General features: G+C 46.8%; 1 protein-coding gene across 2 annotated transcripts in view; it reads right to left on the minus strand.

Moving 5' to 3' along the window:
- Nucleotides 1-20,493, minus strand: part of SEMA6B (semaphorin 6B) — a 536,302-nt gene that overhangs the window by 383,530 nt on the left and 132,279 nt on the right. The window lies entirely within an intron of this gene.

Consider the following 20,493-nt stretch of genomic DNA (forward strand, 5'->3'; position numbering starts at 1 on the left):
GCATCGGCATCGAATCGAGGATCGCAAGCTGACTTTCACCTTGCGATCTGCACTAACTTTTCTTACGATTTTGGCTATATGGTGTCAAAGTCAAAAAAATAAGATTTTAAACCTACCGGTAAATCTTTTTCTCGTAGTCTGTAGAGGATGCTGGGGACTCCGTAAGGACCGTGGGGATAGACGGGCTCCGCAGGAGACATAGGCACTTTAAGAAAGACTTTAGATCTGGTGTGCACTGGCTCCTCCCTCTATGCCCCTCCTCCAGACCTCAGTTAGAGAAACTGTGCCCAGAGGAGACGGACAGTACGAGGAAAGGATTTTTGTTAATCCAAGGGCAAGATTCATACCAGCCACACCAATCATACCGTATAACTTGTGATATACTATCCAGTTAACAGTATGAAAACGACATAGCATCAGTCCAAGACCGATGAGACTATAACATAACCCTTATTTAAGCAATAACTATATACAAGTCTTGCAGAAGTAGTCCGCACTTGGGACGGGCGCCCAGCATCCTCTACGGACTACGAGAAAAAGATTTACCGGTAGGTTTAAAATCTTATTTTCTCTTACGTCCTAGAGGATGCTGGGGACTCCGTAAGGACCATGGGGATTATACCTAAGATCCCAAACGGGCGGGAGAGTGCGGATGACTCTGCAGCACTGATTGAGCAAACAGCAGGTCCTCCTCAGCCAGGGTATCAAACTTATAGAACTTTGCAAAGGAGTTTGAACCCGACCAAGTAGTAGCTCGGCACAGCTGTAGCGCTGAGACCCCTCTGGCAGCCATCCAAGAAGAGCCCACCTTCCTAGTGGAATAACATGACCACTTTCCAAGTGAGATTTTTCAACTCCACCGATTAAAGTGGTTCAAACCAGTGTGACTTAATGAAACTTAACACCACGTTAAGGTCCCAAGGCGTCACCGGAGGTACAAAAGGAGGCTAAATATGCAGTACTCCCTTCACAAAAGTTTGTACTTCAGGGAGAGAGGCCAATTCCTTTTGAAAGAAAATGGATAAGGCCGAAATCTGAACCTTAATAGATCCTAATTTTAGGCCGAAATTCACTCCAGTTTGCAGGAAGTGAAGGAAACGGCCCAGATTGAATTCTTCCGTAGGAGCATTCCTGGCCTCACACCAGGAAACATATTTTCGCCATATACGATAATGTTTAGATGTCATGTCCTTCCTAGCCTTTATTAGCGTAGGAATGACCTCATCCGGAATACCCTTAACCGCTAGGATCCGGCGTTCAACCGCTATGCTGTCCAACGCAGCCGCTGTAAGTCTTGGAATAGATATGGCCCCTGTTGCAACCGGTCCTGTCTTAGAGGAAGAGGCCACGGATCTTCTGTGAGCATTTCCTGCAGATCCGGATACCAGGTCCTTCGTGGCCAATCTGGAACAATGAGGATTGTTCTCATTCCTCTCCCTCCTACCATTCTCAACACCTTGGATATGAGAGGAAGAGGGGGAAATACATAGACCGACTGGAACACCCACGGTGTCACTAGGGCATCTACAGCTACTGCCTGAGGGTCTCTTGACCTGGTGCAATACCTCTGTAGCTTCTTGTTGAGGCGGGACGCCATCATGTCTATCTGTGGCAGTTCCCACTGACTTGCAATCTGTGTGAAGGCTTCCTAAAGAAGTCCTCTCTTGGATGCAGGTCGTGTTTGCTGAGGAAGTCTGCTTCTCAGTTGTCCACTCCCGGAATGAACTGCTGAAAATGCGCTTACATGATTTTCCGCCCAGCGGAGAATCCTGGTGGCTTCTGCCATTTCCACTCTGCTCTTTGTGCCGCCTTGTCGGTTTACATGAGCCACTGCGGTGATGTTGTCTGACTGGATCAGAACCGGTAGGTCGCGAAGCAATGTTTCCTTGCCGAAGGGCGTTGTATATGGCCCTCAGCTCCAGGATGTTGATTTGAATACAAGTTTTTTGACTTGACCCAAAGACCTTGGAAGTTTCTTCCCTGTGTGACTGCTCCCCACCTCGGAGGCTTGCGTCCGTGGCTACCAGAATCCAGTCCTGGATGGCGAACCTGCGACCTTGCAGAAGGTGAGCACTCTGCAGCCACCATAGGAGAGACACCCTGGCCCTAGGGGACAGGGTGATTAACTGATGCATCTGTAGATGTGATCCGGACCACTTGTTCCGTAGATCCCATTGGAAAGTCCTTGCAAGGAACCTGCCGAAGGGAATGGCCCCGTAAGATGCCACCATCTTTCCCAGGACCTGAGTGCAGTGATGCACTGACACCTGTTTTGGCTTTAATAGGTTTTTTACCAGAGTCATTAGTTCCTGGGCCTTCTCTATCGGAAGATAAACCCATTTCTTGTCCGTATTCGGAATCATACCCAAGAAGGGCAGACGAGTCATAGGAACCAACTGTGACTTCGGGATATTGAGAATCCAGCCAAGTTGCTGTGACACCTTCAGCGAAAGTGACACGCTGTTCAACAACTGCTCTTTTGATCTCGCCCTTATTAGGAGATTGTCCAAGTATGGGATAATTGTGACTCCTTGCTTGCGTAGGAGCACCATCATTTCCGCCAATTACCCTGAAATTGGTAATGACAATACTGTACCGTAATTCTCAGTTACGCCTGATGGGGTGGATAAATGGGAACATGAAGGTATGCAGCCTTTATGTCTAGATACACCATAAAATCCCCCCTCTTCCAGGCTGGCGATGATCGCTCTGAGCGATTCCACTTTGAATTTGAACCTTTTCAAGTATAGGTTGAGATTTTAATTTTAAAATAGGTCTGACCGAACCGTCCGGTTTCGGGACTACAGCCAAGGTTGAGAAATATCCCCTTCCTTGTTGAAGGAGGGGAACCTTGAGCACCACCTGTTGGAGATACAATGTGTGAATTGTATTTAATATTATCTCCCTTTCTGGGGGAGAAGCCGGTAGGGCCGATAAGGAAAACCGGCGAGGAGGCACCTCTTCGAATTCCAGCTTGTAACCCAGAGAAACAATTTCTATTGCCCAGGGATCCACCTGTGAGTGAACTCAGATGTGGCTGAAGAGTCAAAGACGTGCTCCCACTGGGGCGGACTCCCTTAGCGGAGCCCCAGCGTCATGCGGTGGATTTAGTAGAGGCCGGGGAGGACTTCTGTTCCTGGGAACTAGCTGTGCCCTGCGCCCTTACCTCTGGTAAGAAAGGACGCTCCTCGTACTTTCTTGTTTTTCTGCAACCGAAAGGACTGCATTTGCTAATGTCGTGCTTTCTTAGGCTGTGAGGGAATATAAGGCAAAAGATCAGATTTACCAGCTATAGCTGTGGAGACCAGGGGGGAAATTTACTAAGGTGGGAGATTTTTAGAACTAGTGATGTTGCCCATAGCAACCAATCAGATTATATCTATTATCTGCTAGAAGCAGCTAGATAAATGGTAAGTAGAATCTGATTGGTTGCCATGGGCAACATCACCAGTTCTAAAAATCTCCCACCTTAGTAAATTTACCCCCAGGTCCGAGAGCCCTTCTCCACACAATTCCTCACCCTTGTAAGGTAAAACCTCCATATGCCTCTTTTAGTCGGCATCACCTGTCCATTGCATGTTCCACAGGACACGTCTAGCAGAAATCGACATAGCGTTGACTCTAGAACCCAGTAGACCAATGTCTCTTTGAGCATGTCTTATATATAAGACAGCATCTTTTATATATCCTAGGGTCAATAACATGGTATCCTTATCTAAGGTTTCAATCTCCGCTGATAAGGTATCTGTCCACGCTGCTACAGCGCTATAAACCCCTGCCGACACAATCGCCGGTCTGAGTAGTGTACCAGAATGTGTGTAAATGGACTTCAAAGTACTTTTCTGCATGCTATCTGCAGGATCCCTGAGGGTAGCTGTATCTTGGTATGTCAGCGCTACCATTTGGGGAAACGTGTCAACGCCTTGTCCACCCTAGGGGAGGATTCCCATCGTATCCTGGCCCTAGATGGGAAAGGATACGCCATGAGAATTCTTTTGGGAAACTACAGTTTCTTGTCTGGAGATTCCCGCTCTTTTTCACACAATCCATTTGGTTCATGAGAGGGGGGAAATGTTATGTCAGCTTTCTTCCCCTTAAACATGTGTACCCTCGTGTCAGGGACAGATGGGTCATCAGTGATATGTAAAACATCTTTTATTACAATAATCATATATTGAATACTTTTCTGCCAGTTTTGGCTGTAACTTTGCATCATCGTAGTCGACACTGGAGTCAGACTCCGTGTCGGTATCAGTGTCTATTATTTTGGATAGTGGGCGTTTTGAGACTCTGAAGGTCCCTGCGACATAGGGACAGACATGGGTAGATTCCCTGTCTATTCTCTAATCTTTTGTGCAATAAATTTACCTCAGCACTTAATTCCACATATCCAGTCAGGTGTCGGCGTTGTCTCCTCCTTAGAAGAGCCTTTTACCTCAGACATGTCGACACACACGTACCGACACACCACACACTCAGGGAATCCTCTTATCTGAAGACAGTTCCCCCACAAGGCCCTTTGGAGAGACAGAGAGAGAGTATGCCAGCACACACCCAGCGCTAATACCCCAGGAAAAACACACAATGTGTTTACCCAGTAGCGCTGCCAATTATGTGCCCCCACCCCCTCTTCTCTGAAACCCCCTTTCACCGTGGATAAGCAGGGGAGAGCCCGGGGAGCTTCCTCTCAGCTGTGCTGTGGAGAAAACGGCGCTGGTGAGTGCTGAGGGAGAAGCCCCGCCCCCTCGACGGCGGGCTTCTGTCCCGCTTAAATACAATAAAAACTGGTGGGGGCTCTTTATATATACAGTGCCTAGCTGTATATATATATCTCTTTTGCCAGAAATGAGGTTTATATTGCTGCCTCTCACTGATGAATACAATCAGGAGAATGTACGGCAAATCAATCTGCAATTAAGAGTATATTTCCCTACTGTTGTCAAATGGAATAAAATCTTTTCCATAAGACAAAAGGAAGGTGAAATGGCATCCGAATATTTTCATCGAGCACTGCAGGAAATAGCTAGATACACTGGGATCGAGGACATAAAAGATAATGCGCATCACAGGGAGGTAGCTGTTACTGTATTAATGAACGGGTTAAAAGAGGCATTAAGAGCAAGGGTACAGACCTCTCTACCAAACTGGAGAGGTATCTCGGTGGCTGCATTGAGAGAGTCCGCTATCGAGCACGACAGGAACATCAGTAAGCACAGGGAGTCTCAGGGGGAAAAGCTGATGACAGTGAGTATAGACGCACTTACCAAAAAGCCATATCAGCCGAAACCCCAGATCCCTGATGGTAAGTCACGTATAGTAACATGCTATGCTTGTCACCAGGTAGGACATTACTCAAGGGAATGTAAGAATAAAGGTACACATAATGTATACCGACCCCCTAGACCAGGATATGAACCACACTACAAGGCACATAATTGGGATCAGGGACCACTTAGGAGAAATTACGAGCCACATGCAGGGGAAACAAGGAGGTACCCACCAAGGAGAGACTGGCAGGCCTCCGAAAATTCTCAGCTACCCCCCTCACATATTGTAGCTGCCAATACGCAGCGAGAGGATCTCAACACACAATAGGGGTTGGGCCACACCTGTAGTCTGCAGCCAGTGAAGTTGATTGCTAGCCTTGGTAGCGAACCTGAGGTCACAGTTGATGTAGCTGGTGTACCATTACCTTTTCTCGTAGATACAGGGGCGGCCAGGTCAGTGTTAAATTCAACGATAGGTATAAAAACCACGGGTAAAACAATTTCGGCAGCGGGAGTAACAGGAACTGTGCAACAATACCCTTTGAGTAGACCGGCAGAGATTACGATAGGGCCTTTGCAAACCAAACATTCTTTTCTGCTGGCTGCATCGGCTCCGACTAATCTACTCGGCAGAGATTTATTGTGTAAAATGCGGTGTGTCATATACTGTACTCCTGAGGGTGTCTTCTTGGATATACCTGGGAACCACGCTCAAGAAGTACAAGATATATTAGACACCCCTCAAAGGCTAATGTCGCATTCTACTGTTATAGACAAGTGTCCATCAAAGGTTGAGGAAATGATCTCACAAATACCAGGTTCCCTTTGGACCAAAGATGGACAAGACACTGGATTGATGGCGAATGTAGCTCCAGTAGTAGTACAAGTAAAAGATGGTAAGATAGCTCCAAAAATACCTCAGTATCCTCTGAAGCCAGAGGTAGAATAATTAGGAGTGTACCCTGTCATAGAGCGGCTGCTACAGCAGGGCATCCTAGTCAGGACGTCCAGCACCGCCAATAGTCCCATTTTCCCTGTGAAAAAGAGTGGGGGGAGGGGTTATAGGCTAGTGTAGGATCTAAGGGGGATAAACAAGATAGTTGAGAGCCAATTCCCTGTAGTGCCCAATCCAGCAGTCATCCTCATGCAAATTCCCTCTACGGCAACATTTTTCACTGTCATTGACCTCTGTTCTGCTTTCTTTTCTGTCCCTCTTCACCCTGACCGCCAATACCTTTTTGCTTTTACATACAGGGGAGTAGAGTACACCTGGACTCGTCTCCCCCAAGGTTTCATTAACAGCCCGATTATTTTCTCTCAGGCCTTGCATCACTGTTTACAATCCTTTCAACCTGAGAGTGGATCAGTGCTAATACAGTATGTCGATGACTTATTGTTGTGTTCTGACTCACTCGAATCGTCCTTGAAAGACACGAAACAGCTTCTGTTTCATCTTTCCCAAACGGGACACAAGGTTTCAAAGGATAAGTTGCAGTTGTGCCAGACCAGGGTAAAATATTTGGGACATTGCTTGACTCAAGGACTTAGACACCTCACCGCTGATAGAATACAGGCGATTCGCGACATGACTCTGCCACAAACGCAGCAACAGATCCGCACTTTCCTTGTAATGTGTGGGTACTGTCGAAACTGGATTCCAGGTTTCTCTATACTAGCTTTACCTTTGCAAGAAATGGTCTCTTCAAACAAACCAGAACGGGTCTCGCACACAGATGAGTCCAAACTGGCATTTGAGAGACTCAAACAGTGCCTATCACAGGCACCTGCATTAGGTATGCCAGATTATGAGAAGCCCTTTGAATTGTACGGTACAGAAAGTGCAGGGTGCGTGGCAAGAGTTTTAACTCAGAGACATGGTGATGCCAGCAGACCGGTAGCATACTACAGTGCACAGTTGGACACTGTAGCGCGGTCTCTTCCCACTTGCTTGCGAAGTGTTGCAGCGATAGCTTTGCTGGTAAGTAAAAGTGAGGACGTAGTGTTAGGACATGACCTGACCATTCATACACCTCATGCAGTATCAGCCTTACTGAACTCAGCCCAAACCAAACATGTCTCATCTGATCGGTTTACAAAGTGGGAATTATCACTGATGGCCCCGGTAAACATCACCATTAAGAGATGCAGCTCACTAAATCCTGCAACTTACTTGCCAAGTGTGCCTGGACAGGCACAAAGGGTGGAGGATGAGAATAATGGTGAAGGAGGATTTAGTGCAGATACTGATACGCATGATTGTATGGAATACCTGAATCAGACTTTCACAGCGAGACCTGACATCAGTGACAACCCACTGGAAGTAGTAGACTTTACCTTCTACACTGATGGTAGTTGCCACAGACAGACAGAATCGGGAGACTTGTGCACTGGATGTGCAGTTGTAAATGACAGAGGTATCATAGAAGCTGAACCCCTGGGCCCACCGCACTCAGCACAAGTTGCTGAGTTGGTCGCCCTAACTAGAGCGTGTGAATTGGCCAAGGGTAAGTCAGCTAATATATACACAGATTCTAGGTACGCATTTGGAGTAGTGCATGATTTCGGGGCCCTATGGCGCCTCAGAAATTTCATGACGGCAGCTGGCACACCTGTAGCGCATGCGTCCCACATAAAAAGGCTTCTAACAGCGATACAGGAACCAGACAGAGTGGCTGTTATCAAGTGCAAAGCACATACTTACAGATCCAATTTCACTTGGTAACAGCCGGGCAGACAAAGCTGCTAAATCAGCAGCCAGCACCCCCATACAAACGAACATCACATCACTGATGACATTTAACATGATCAATACACAACAATTAATTGAAATGCAAGATTTGTGTTCTTTACAGGAAAAGGCGGTCTAGAGGTCAAAGGGGTATGGCCAGGAATCCTCAGGACTGTGGACAGGTGGACACGGTAAGCCGGTGGCCCCCAGAGCATATCTTCCAAGCTTAGCTGAGGCGGCACACGGTCTGACTCATCTGGGCAAAGAGGGTATGTGCAAGCTGGTAAGAGCCTACTGGTGTGCTCCAGGATTCTCTTCTCATGCAGGTAAGAGAGCAATGACATGCTTTACTTGCTTGAGGAAGAATATTGGAAACTCAATACCAACAGAGCCATCCCATATCCCTCCGACAGATGGACCTTTTCAGGTAATACAAATCGATTTCATACAGTTACCACCCTGTAGGAATTTAAAATATGTGTTAGTTTGTATTGATGTATTTTCCAACTGGGTAGAAGCGTTCCCTGCTGGCACAAATACTGCTATGTTCACTGCAAAGAAAATTGTGCAGGAATTTGTGTGTAGATATGGTATCCCTAGAATAATTGAAAGTGACAGGGGTACCCATTTTACAGGTGAAGTCTTTCAGGTCATGTGCAAACTGATGGGTATTAATAGCAAGCTGCATACTCCGTACCGTCCACAGGTGAGTGCAAAGGTGGAGAGAGTGAACAGCACTATTAAGAACAAGCTGAGCAAATTAATGGCTGAAACTGGATTGTCGTGGCCAGAAGCTTTGCCACTAGTGTTGTACAGCATCAGAACCACTCCCAGGTCTCCCCTTAACCTATCACCCTTCGAAATTATTTTTGGTCGACAACCTTATGTAATGATAGACCCCCAGGATGATTTGAAATGTAATAATGAAGTGACTGTGAAATATTTGGTTGGGATGAGCCAGCAGCTGAGAAATCAACAAAGAAATTTAAAGCTGGTGATTCCTGACCTACCGAACAGTAAATGTCATGACATTGAGCCTGGGGATTCTGTGATGATTCTAAATTTCTTACGCTCAGGTTGCCTCATAGACAGGTGGGAAGGACCATACCAAGTCTTGTTAACCAGCACGACAGCATTGAAGGTCGCCGAAAGAGAGACTTGGGTCCACTCGTCCCACTGCAAGAAGGTCGCTGACCCGGAGAGAACACGTGACAAAGAGCAGAGTGTAGAGAATCTCGTATCACTGGAGTGTCTGTTCCGGGAAAGTTGAGTGGCAGGACTGTTGAAGGGCATCTGAGCACACAGAGTAACAAGATCTAGAACGGTTGTCGTACCACTTTCTTTTTTCACCTCCCCCTGCATTTTTCCTTTCTTTTCTCCCTCTTATTTTCCTCCTTTCCCCTAACGAAATGGATCAATCACAAGAGACTGTGTTTCGGGTTCTGTTAGTAATTCTGGTTTTGATAAGGACAGTTTGTTTTGGTGAGGGTCCCAGAGAGGTCGAGCAGGGATCTGGAATGGGTTCTGATGGCGAGTATGAATTTGTAGTATCTCAGGAGCAGCACATCACTCTAGTAAAGGCTGGCATTAGTAAGCGCTCTGGTAGTCAGGGAGCTCGGAGGCACTGTGAGGGGTTATTGTCTGATGAATATTGTATTTGTAGGAATTGTGAGAATATAGTAGAGGATGGGTGCATCCAGAGATGCCAGTCCAACCTTAATATCGACATGGACCGTCATCCGTTGAGTGATTACCACTCACTAGTGGGTAAAGTCTTAAACCAGACAGAATGCTGGGTGTGCTCACAGGTACCTCAAGGTCAGAGCAAGTCAGGATTAGTACCATACCCTTTAGTAATTGATGAGGTACTCGAATTACGGGGTGGGAGACCGGTGGACAAGAAATTCAATATCTTTAGGCCCCCTAGTTTGAAGCTCCACCAGTATCATGTAGACAGGTCCTTATTGTGTTTTAATATTTCCAATTACCGAAAACCGGGAAATTGGGAAGTGATGTGGAATAACCAGACAATAACCTTTTCACACAGAGCTGATAGCATACCCATCATAGACTCTGAACTTGTACGCCAAATAGCCAAAAGTGGGAGGTATTTCCGGTATAGGTATACTCGTGGAAGCAAGACCATGTGGGTTGGAAAAGTATCGCCAGGGTATTGTGCTCATATCATCCAGCCCGATACTTGTACTGAGCAGATGGGAGAACTAGGGATTGGTTTCTTTACTTGGAAAATTTGTAATATGGTAATGTTATATTTTGTCCCCTATGTTCTCCCAGATGAGGCCTATTTCATATGTGGGAGGAAGGCATACAAGTGGCTTGCCCCGAGCTCAGAGGGATTGTGTTTTATTGGGAGAGTACTGCCAGAGGTCATGACCATAACCCATGATAAGATGAAAGACGTTCACCGCAGTGCTCAGGCTCCTTATACTCACCCTCACTATGAACACATCATCAAGAAACACCTCATAGATAGGGCAGAGCACGCAGCCTCTGATTTGATCCACAAATCCACCGGAATTCAGTTCCTTCTCGCATTAGACATCACCCGTACTGCTAGAGGAACTATAAATTATAGGTATATCCATGCGCTAGCGAACTTGATAGATAATATCACTGAGATGTATGACGACACCTTCAGGTATACGGGAAGGGAGTTACAAGCTTACAAGAAGGAACTGATTCAGCACAGGATGGTCCTTAATTATGTCACAGCCGTGACAGGTGGGTACTGTGTTACTCTGGCAACTCAATATGGTGTGAAGTGCTGTACATATATTACAAACAGCACTGACGACCCAACGGAGATTATCGATCGAAAGATGGACGATATCTTGCAGTTGAAGTGGGAGGTCAGGAGGAAGCACAACCTTACCTTAGCGACTGTGAGTAATGAACTGACCGGCTGGGTCTCATGTGTCAGGAATCGACTTAGCACAGCTGCATCTGTCCGTCGGTGCGGTCTCCGTCCGGGGTCCCTACGTCTTGCTGTCGCTAGTCTCCCTGTTGCTGGATGCCATCCTGGGCCTAGGAACGCTCCTGTTGTCAGCGGGCGTGCAAGCACGCCGCGTTCCCGCCGGGCCGCGGCATGGGCGCCGCCATGACAGTTTTCCTCTGACTAGTGTGGCAGCCAATCCGGAGCTTGGCCGCGCCTCCTCGTTTCCACTCCAGCCAATGCCTGCAGACCGAGGGGTATATCAGGAGCAGCAGGGTGAGTCAGTCCTTGTCCTGGACTTTGTGTCACTCCTGCGACTCGTGTGTCTGGATCCGCTCTCCAGTTCCCCTGTGTTCCTGTTTGCCTTCCAACCTGTTCCGATACCACAGTGGAACTACAAGCACCAGCAATCCCTGCATCTGTTATCAGGCTCCACACCTTTCACAGCTTTAGTGTGCTCCAGCCCTCTGCAGTAGAGACTCTCCAGGTGCATCCCATCATCTCTACCTGTGCATCAGCCTGCAAGCTGCCAGTGTAATCTCCAACAGCACTGTGAACTTTACACCTGTCTCCTGCATTTGCTACCAGGCTTGCTACCATTATTACCATCTCTGCTGGCTCCACGGTCTAACTATCTCTGGTTCCCATACCAGCATATCGATCCCTTGATCAATCATTCAGCCATACTGTTATTGCCATAGACTCTCAGCTTCCACGCTGCACCATATCCATTACATTTATTGTTTGTTATTGCAAGTATTCCTGCTGCCATATTGTTTAACCTTTTTGCTTAATAAACAACATCGCGCACATGCGCAGGAATCCAATCCAGCCTCCTCACTTCTTCCATCCTACCTCCACTGACCCACTAGCGCCCCCTCCGGGGACACAAACCAAACCGAACCTGTCAGTAAGTCCAGGAACATTGGACTCGGATGGTGGTCAGAATGTGGGGTCAGGGGCCTTACAAAATCTGGTCTCCCGTTTGGATGGTCAAGAGGCTGCGCAGCAGCAGATGTTCCAGTTCCTGCAAGGAATGTCATTCCGTCTGGATACACTACAACAATCTCTGCCTAGTGTACTTGCTTCTTCAGTTTCAGTTACCCCTGCACCTGCAAGTGCTGTGGGCTCTTCCTCACCGGCTGCATCGACTCCAGTGTCACGCTTGCACCTGCCCGTGCCCAGCAAATATGATGGCAGTCCGAAGCTATGTCGCGGGTTTCTTAATCAGTGTGAAATCCAGTTTGAGTTGTTACCACACAATTTCCCCACGCCAAGATCCAAGGTTGCCTACATCATTTCTCTGCTCTCTGGATCAGCCTTCAGTTGGGTGTCTCCTCTGTGGAACGTGCTGACCCCCTGATGAATAACTACACCGAATTTGTGTCAACCTTCAGACGCATCTTTGATGAACTGGGTCGTGCAACATCAGCCTCTGCAGATCTTATCCAACTTCATCAAGGTACCCGTAGTATGGGTCAATACGTCATCCAGTTCCAGACATTAGCCGCAGAGATTCAGTGGAATAACCAAACCCTGGTAGCAGCCTTCTGGCATGGACTCTTGGATCGGATCAAAGACGAACTGGCTACCCGTGACATTCCTGAGCAATTAGTTAATTTCCTTGTGCATCAAGTTGGACTCTCGCATTCGCGAACGCAATAGTGAGCGTGCTCGTGGTAAGCCTCGCAAGCCAAGAATGGTACCTTCAGCACAATTTCAGCCTCCACCTTCTGATGAGCCTATGCAAATTAATAGGTCCCGCTTAACCCCTGAGGAGCGGTCAAGAAGACTTCGAGAGAGACTGTGTCTTTATTGTGCGGCTACAGGTCACCAAATTAATTCTTGTACAGTGCGTTCGGGAAACGCCAGATCCTGACTTGCAAAGGAGGAGTCAAGTTGGGATCTTCTAGACAAGCTCCTTCAAACCAAGACCTTATTCTTCCTGTGACTTTAGAGACTACGGCTGGACTCCAATCTGCAACCGCGTTAGTTGACTGTGGAGCTGCTGGAAACTTCATTACTCAAGCTGCAGTTGATAAGTTCCGTCTACCTGTCTGTGAACTCACCTATCCAGTCTATATCACTGCAGTGGATGGTAGCCGAATTTCCAAGGGTTACATCTCTCATCAAACCAGGCCAGTGGTGCTGGGAGTCGGGTTCATGCATTCAGAGTTAATTAAGTTCCTAGTCATCCCTCAGGCAACCCAGGAGATCGTTTTGGGTATGCCCTGGCTCCAGCTACATAATCCGCAGATTGACTGGTCCACGCTGCAACTGACTTCTTGGGGTTCACATTTGCCGTCAGTCCTGTCTAGCCCAGGTTCGTCCTGTAAGGTCGTCTGAAGTTAAAAAACAGTCAAGTCTTCCTGTGGCCTACCAAGATTTCTCTGACGTCTCCAGTGAAAAGGCCGCTGATGTTCTGCCGCCCCATAGAGAGTGGGATTGCCCCATTGACCTTATTCCCGGAAAGAAGCCACCTAGAGGGCGTACTTATCCGTTATCCGTTCCTGAAACCGAGGCAATGAGTGAATACATCAGGGAGAATTTACAGAAAGGGTTCATCCGCCCTTCGTCTTCACCCGTTGGTGCGGCCTTTTTCTTTGTTAAAAAGAAAGATGGAGGATTACGTCCATGCATCGATTACCGGGGTCTCAACGATATTACCGTCAAAAACAGCTATCCATTACCTCTCATCACTGAATTATTCGATAGAGTCAAGGGAGCCCGCATCTTCACCAAGTTGGATCTCCGCGGTGCCTACAATCTCATCAGAATCCGAAGTGGTGACGAATGGAAGACAGCTTTTAATACTCGGGATGGTCATTACGAGTACCTAGTAATGCCATTCGGGTTGAGCAATGCCCCAGCAGTGTTCCAGCACTTTGATAACGAAATCTTCTGTGATGTTCTGTATAAATATCTCGTAGTTTACCTGGATGATATCCTCATCTTCTCCCAAGATCTCTCTTCACATCGCCTACAAGTTCGTGAGGTCCTCCGACGTCTTCGTGAGAACCGTCTCTACGGCAAGTTGTCTAAATGTACCTTCGAAGTTCCTTCCATACCCTTCTTAGGGTATATAATTTCTGGATCGGATCTCCAGATGGATCCGACAAAGTTAGAGGCTATTGCTAATTGGTCTATTCCGAGTACTCTCAAATCCATTCAGCGATTTCTGGGATTCGCCAATTATTATAGGAAATTCATCAGAGGATTCTCAACTCTCATTGCTCCTATTACCAGCTTAACTCGAAAGGGGGCAGATCATTCCAACTGGTTAGAAGATGCCTTAGCTGCGTTTCAAAAAATCAAGCAGGCTTTCATGTCCGCTCCAGTTCTGTCGCAACCAGATGTTAACAAGCCATTCGAGTTGGAGGTAGATGCTTCTACAGTGGGAGTTGGAGCTGTTCTCTCCCAAATTGGAGCTGATGGAAAGATTCATCCCTGTGGGTTCTTCTATCGCAAATTCCTTCCTGCGGAAGCTAATTATTCCATCGGTGATCAAGAATTACTGGAGATCAAGCTGGCCCTCGAGGAGTGGAGGTATCTTCTGGAAGGGGCAAAGTTTCCATTCAACATCTACACGGATCACAAGAACTTGCTCTACTTAAAAGCAGCCCAGTGTCTTAATCCTCGCCAGTCCCGGTGGGCTATGTTCTTCTCCCGTTTCCACTTCAAGCTTCATTTCCGCCCAGGTTCTCAGAATACCAAAGCAGATGCTCTGCCCCGATCTATGGAATCCGAAGAAGAGACGTCCGTTCCAGTTCCGCATTCCATTCTAAATCCAGTTGTATTTGCCTCGTCTCAAGTTACTCCTGTTCCGCCTCCTGGCAAGATTTTTGTTTCTCCTGAGCTTCGTCCCAAGTTGCTGTCTTGGGCTCATCACTCTAAATTCACTGGGCATCCTGGTGTCCTAAAGACTTTCAAGTTCCTCTCCGAAACTTACTGGTGGCCGAAAATGAAGGTCTACATCAAGGACATCGTGGCGTCCTGCCCCAAGTGTGCTCAGCACAAGACTCCCCGTCAGTCTCCGGCAGGTCAGTTACAGCCGTTATCAGTTCCCAGCCGTCCCCGGTCACACTTGTCCATGGATTTCATCTCTGACCTTCCCTCTTCTCAAGGATTTAATACCATCTGGGTAGTGGTCGACAGGTTTACCAAAATGGCCAATTTTGTTCCACTCCAGGGTCTTCCTTCTGCTCCAAAACTTGCTCAAATCTTCCTACGAGAGATTTTCCGTTTACATGGACTACCCACTGAAATTATATCTGACCGTGGAGTTCAGTTCGTGGCAAGATTAGTCAACCTCAAGTTTTCGTCAGCCTACCACCCTCAGACGAATGGGCAGACGGAGAGGGTAAATCAGGAGTTGGAAACCATTTTAAGACTTTATGTTTCATCTTCACAAGATGACTGGGTGGACCTGCTCCCGTGGGCTGAATTTGCTCACAACTTCCGCTACCATACTGCCACAGAAACGACTGTTTTTTGCTGTATATGGACAACATCCTCGTGTTCCAGATTTCCAAGACCTTCCTAACATCGATGTTCCTGCAGCCACCTCTGTTTTAAGTCAGTTCTCATCAATCTGGAGAAAGATTCATGCTTCTCTCAAAAAAGCTTCCAGTCGATATAAGTTCTTTGCTGACCGCAAAAGACGTGCAGTTCCTAGCCTAAAACCCAATGACACGGTTTGGCTTTCCACTCGGAACCTTCGTCTTAGAGTACCGTCGATGAACTTTGCACCACGCTACATTGGTCCTTTCTCCATTGAAAAAGTTATCAGTCCTGTGGCCTACAAACTCAAATTGCCTCCTTCTTTACGAATACCTAACGCCTTTCATGTCTCTCTCCTCAGACCTTTAGTCCTGAATCGTTTCCAAAGAGCTCTTCCAGTTGGTCCCAGAATACGAACCCAGCGGGGCATCGAGTTCGAAATAGAGAAGATTCTGGATTCTCGTTGCCTGTACGGTCGTCTGCAATATCTCATCGACTGGTCCGGTTATGGTCCTGAGGAGAGGAGTTGGGTAAATGCTACAGATGTCCATGCTCCAAGGTTGGTCCGTGTCTTCCACAGAACTCATCCTTCCAAGCCACGTGGGTGTTCGGTGCCCACCCATAAAGGAGGGGGTACTGTCAGGAATCGACTTACCACAGCTGCAACTGTCCGTCGGTGCGGTCTCCGTCCGGGGTCCCTACGTCTTGCTGTCGCTAGTCTCCCTGTTGCTGGATGCCATCCTGGGCCTAGGAACGCTCCTGTTGTCAGCGGGCGTGCAAGCATGCCGCGTTCCCGCCGGGCCGCGGCATGGGCGCCGCCATGACAGTTTTCCTCTGACTAGTGTGACAGCCAATCCGGAGCTTGGCCGCGCCTCCTCGTTTCCACTCCAGCCAATGCCTGCAGACCGAGGGGTATATCAGGAGCAGCAGGGTGAGTCAGTCCTTGTCCTGGACTTTGTGTCACTCCTGCGACTCGTGTGTCTGGATCCGCTCTCCAGTTCCCCTGTGTTCCTGTTTGCCTTCCAACCTGTTCCGATACCACCGTGGAACTACAAGCACCAGCAATCCCTGCATCTGTTATCAGGCTCCACACCTTTCACAGCTTCAGTGTGCTCCAGCCCTCTGCAGTAGAGACTCTCTCTCCAGGTGCATCCCATCATCTCCACCTGTGCATCAGCCTGCAAGCTGCCAGTGTAATCTCCAACAGCACTGTGAACTTTACACCTGTCTCCTGCATTTGCTACCAGGCTTGCTACCATTATTATCATCTCTGCTGGCTCCACGGTCTAACTATCTCTGGTTCCCATACCAGCATATCGATCCCTTGATCAATCATTCAGCCATACTGTTATTGCCATAGACTCTCAGCTTCCACGCTGCACCATATCCATTACATTTATTGTTTGTTATTGCAAGTATTCCTGCTGCCATATTGTTTAACCTTTTTGCTTAATAAACAACATTGCGCACATGCGCAGGAATCCAATCCAGCCTCCTCACTTCTTCCATCCTACCTCCACTGACCCACTAGCGCCCCCTCCGGGGACACAAACCAAACCGAACCTGACATCATGGTTGAACCCACGCAATTGGTTCTCAGGTTTAGGAGAGTGGGCTCAAAATGTCATCATGAGTGTAGGGAAGTTTCTCCTTTGTATCCTGGAAGTCGTCATAATTATTGGTTCGATATTTAGGTGTGTTCGAATTCTAATGCGGCGGAAGCACGGCACAACTCTGATGAGTCTAAGGAGCGAGGGCGCTGTTATAGCAGCAGATTTAAATTATGAGCCATCCATAGAGACAGTGTTATGATAAGGATTGCAAATGAATTTCATGGCCTGTTTCTTTCACCCGTTTTTCTTTTGTTTCCCCCTCTGTCCAGATACATCCATCCGGAAAAGACATCAGCCCTACCCAAAATGTTTATGTGAATGTATTTTCATATATGTGTCTTATCTTCATCTCTGCAACCTCCAGTTAACGGCACACATAGTCGACAGGTAATATCCACATATGCTAGCACTCACATATGTTTCCCCCTCCATGTATCATCAACTACATGTGGACCCCATTTGTTGGAACAAGAAGCCGAAACGAGCTCGGTAGTGTTTGCCCATTTACAGACCCTTAATACTGGATGAGAAGGATTTAATGTATACTTTGCAATACCTCGAAGCTTATTACATATACGGCACGATGACACATGCCCCTCAGACATGGATTCATACATACATGCTTTTTACTATCCCACTAGGTCATATATTTCCCACCTACAACTCTCCCCCGACCATCCAAACTTCTGTAGCTATTGTGTAGATATTTTTCTGTTTATTGATTAGATAGTGGCAGTTATTGGTGACTGCCAAAGGGTGGACTGTCAAAGTCGAAAAATATTGCAGTACACACATCACGTACAAACTACACACAGATGGCCTCCGTGCGCGTACTTATTCTGCCGTGCGTGCACATATCCGCAATTTGCGTATGGTAGCTCCCGCGGTCCTGCGCATTAGAGCGTGGTATAAGTATTTACGGTAGAGTTTGTGAACGCATGGAAAGCTATCAAAACACATTACATATTTAATCCAAATAGTGCACAATGTACACAGTCTCCCTGCACCACATCAGTAAGTTACAACAGTTTAAATGGTAACAGAACAAAGGGATTCACCTTTACAGGATAGGAGGGGACAGAACAAGGTTATAAGGTGGTGTTTGGTATCCAGCTGTAGGGTATTGTAAGGGTATATTCCGGTATTAGTTTGAATAAGATCGCATGTTCCTGCGAATAGTTATGTGCAGGAGCAGAATAGAGAAATAAACTGTATTTACAGTACATTATGTATGCGGCGGGAATCCAGAGACCACCCACAAGAGCAGTTGGAACAGACATCGCCCACCTATTCAAACCGACCTATGACCTCTCCTGTACTGTAAATGACCATCCCTGTGTCCAATGGACAAAGAGATTACAGTATCCATTGTGTTAGGTTTTGGAAGAATTGTATAATGAGAGAGCCTGCTGCAGGCCTGGTCAGACACAAGACTCACAAAGTAATCTATCAGATGACTGAGGACCAGACTGGGTAGTGCGGCAAATCCAATCACGTATGTACCATTGACTGTAGCCATTATTCTGTTGTATTGTATATATTGTAACCCCCTTTCAGTAATAATATGCTGTGGTGTCGGAACCCAGCAATTTAATTACAATCTGGTGTCGTGTCTTCCTTTCCCTGCTAAGGTTTAAAGTGTATTATTATCGCATTGCATAGCTGTTAAGGGTTTGCGGTGTATCTCTGGGTGCGTACGCGCTGTGTGTACTTTGTACCATCAGCGCGGCGTTTGTGCGCAAAGTCCATACACAGTACGGGACTCTTTACGTTAATAGCGTAAAGAGTACGTAGAGTGTGTATTAAGTATAGCGGCCGCAGCGGCTCCATGGTAAAGTGTATTTAAAGTGTGTTTAAGGTATAGCTTTTCATTTCTGTATATAAATCAGCATTATCAATAGTCAAAATCGTAAGAAAATATCTCACCATGTGTACACACCATTACAGCTAGCGATGGTTCTCTTTCCAAGGAGGGTAGAGCTCACAGAGGTCTTCTGGGTAGTGACCTTTGTACACCCTGAGTTAAGACTCGTAAAACTCACCAGCAGATCTTCTTGCATATAATAGTAAATTTTCCCTTAAGGTGTGATGTGCCTAGTGGTACTGAGATGCCACCACGACTTACGCCACTGGTGGTAGTGCGCACTTAATCTTGGAGTGACCCGGGTCAATGCCAATGGAGCGAAAGACCAAAAGAGGAAGGAGCTGCTCTAAGACAGAAGACTGGAGAACAAACAATACACACTTAACACAGAACTCAGAGGATAAGAGCTGCTTTAAGACAAGAGACTGGAGAACAAACAATACACACTTAATCACAACACTCTCACAAACTCTGGATAGCTTTCGGGTGAGGAGACTACATAAAGTACGTAAACAGACAATACACCACAGAAAGAAGTTAGAAAAAACAATGAAGACACAGAGCCACTGGCATGGGAGTACTGATGTTATGCAGGAGAGATAGATAACTGAGGAAACACAAGACTGTATAGCTAGAAGACGAGGAGTACTATAAACTGAAATAAGAAAAGCAACAAGACAGATAATGCAACTGACAAAGAGTAGGATGCTGATAATTATGTACTGACACAGGGCTGGACACAGGAATACTGCAGAGTTAGATGCTGATAATTATGCAACAGACACAGAACTGGACACAGGAATACTGTAGAGGACAGTAGAAAAATAACCAGACAAAGGAATCCACAGCTAGTACTAGAACCTAGAAACAAGACTCCCGCTGCAATCAGAAACTTTGACCAGCAGGGAGTGAGAGACAGAGAACACATATATAGGAGACAAGAGCCAATGAGAGTCACAGCACAGCCAGCCTCCCCTAATTACCAACTCTCTGCAGCTGTGCTGCTTCACATCCACCAGCCTCCTGACTTTCACAAGAGACAAAAGGCAACAAAGCATTCCGAAACAGGTGTGCTGCCACACATAGCAGCCAGCCTCCAGGTTGCCAGGAGACAGCCAGAAACACAAACAGAAATGAGCAGCAGCAGCGATAATGGTCCCAGGATAAAACAAAAAAGCTACAATATTTGAAATCATAATATTAGAGATGGACAAGAGAAAAACTGCATAGTTCCAGATAGGATCTCAGGAAAGAAAGATAAGACACAAACCCAAATTTAGGATATGTTGGAAATAGGTTGTATTCTTACAGAGAATTGTACTAGACAAAACAGCAAGAAAATCATGGATTGCAAAGTAGCAAGAGTTGTACAGCGAGTTCTGTCCCTGGTTAGCTGAATTCACACTGAGGGATCACAATTACTGGCTGAGGTACTACAACAATGCAGACTGTGGATTTTGAATCTACAGAAACAAATGGAAAGTTATGTGGCTTAGCTGTCCATTTTAAGACAGGGCTGCAAAAACATCTATGGAACAGAGAGGCCAAATATATTAGTTGTGGCCACA

Source organism: Pseudophryne corroboree, chromosome 1, assembly GCF_028390025.1.
Source record: "Pseudophryne corroboree isolate aPseCor3 chromosome 1, aPseCor3.hap2, whole genome shotgun sequence".
NCBI classification, from domain to species: Eukaryota; Metazoa; Chordata; class Amphibia; order Anura; family Myobatrachidae; genus Pseudophryne; species Pseudophryne corroboree.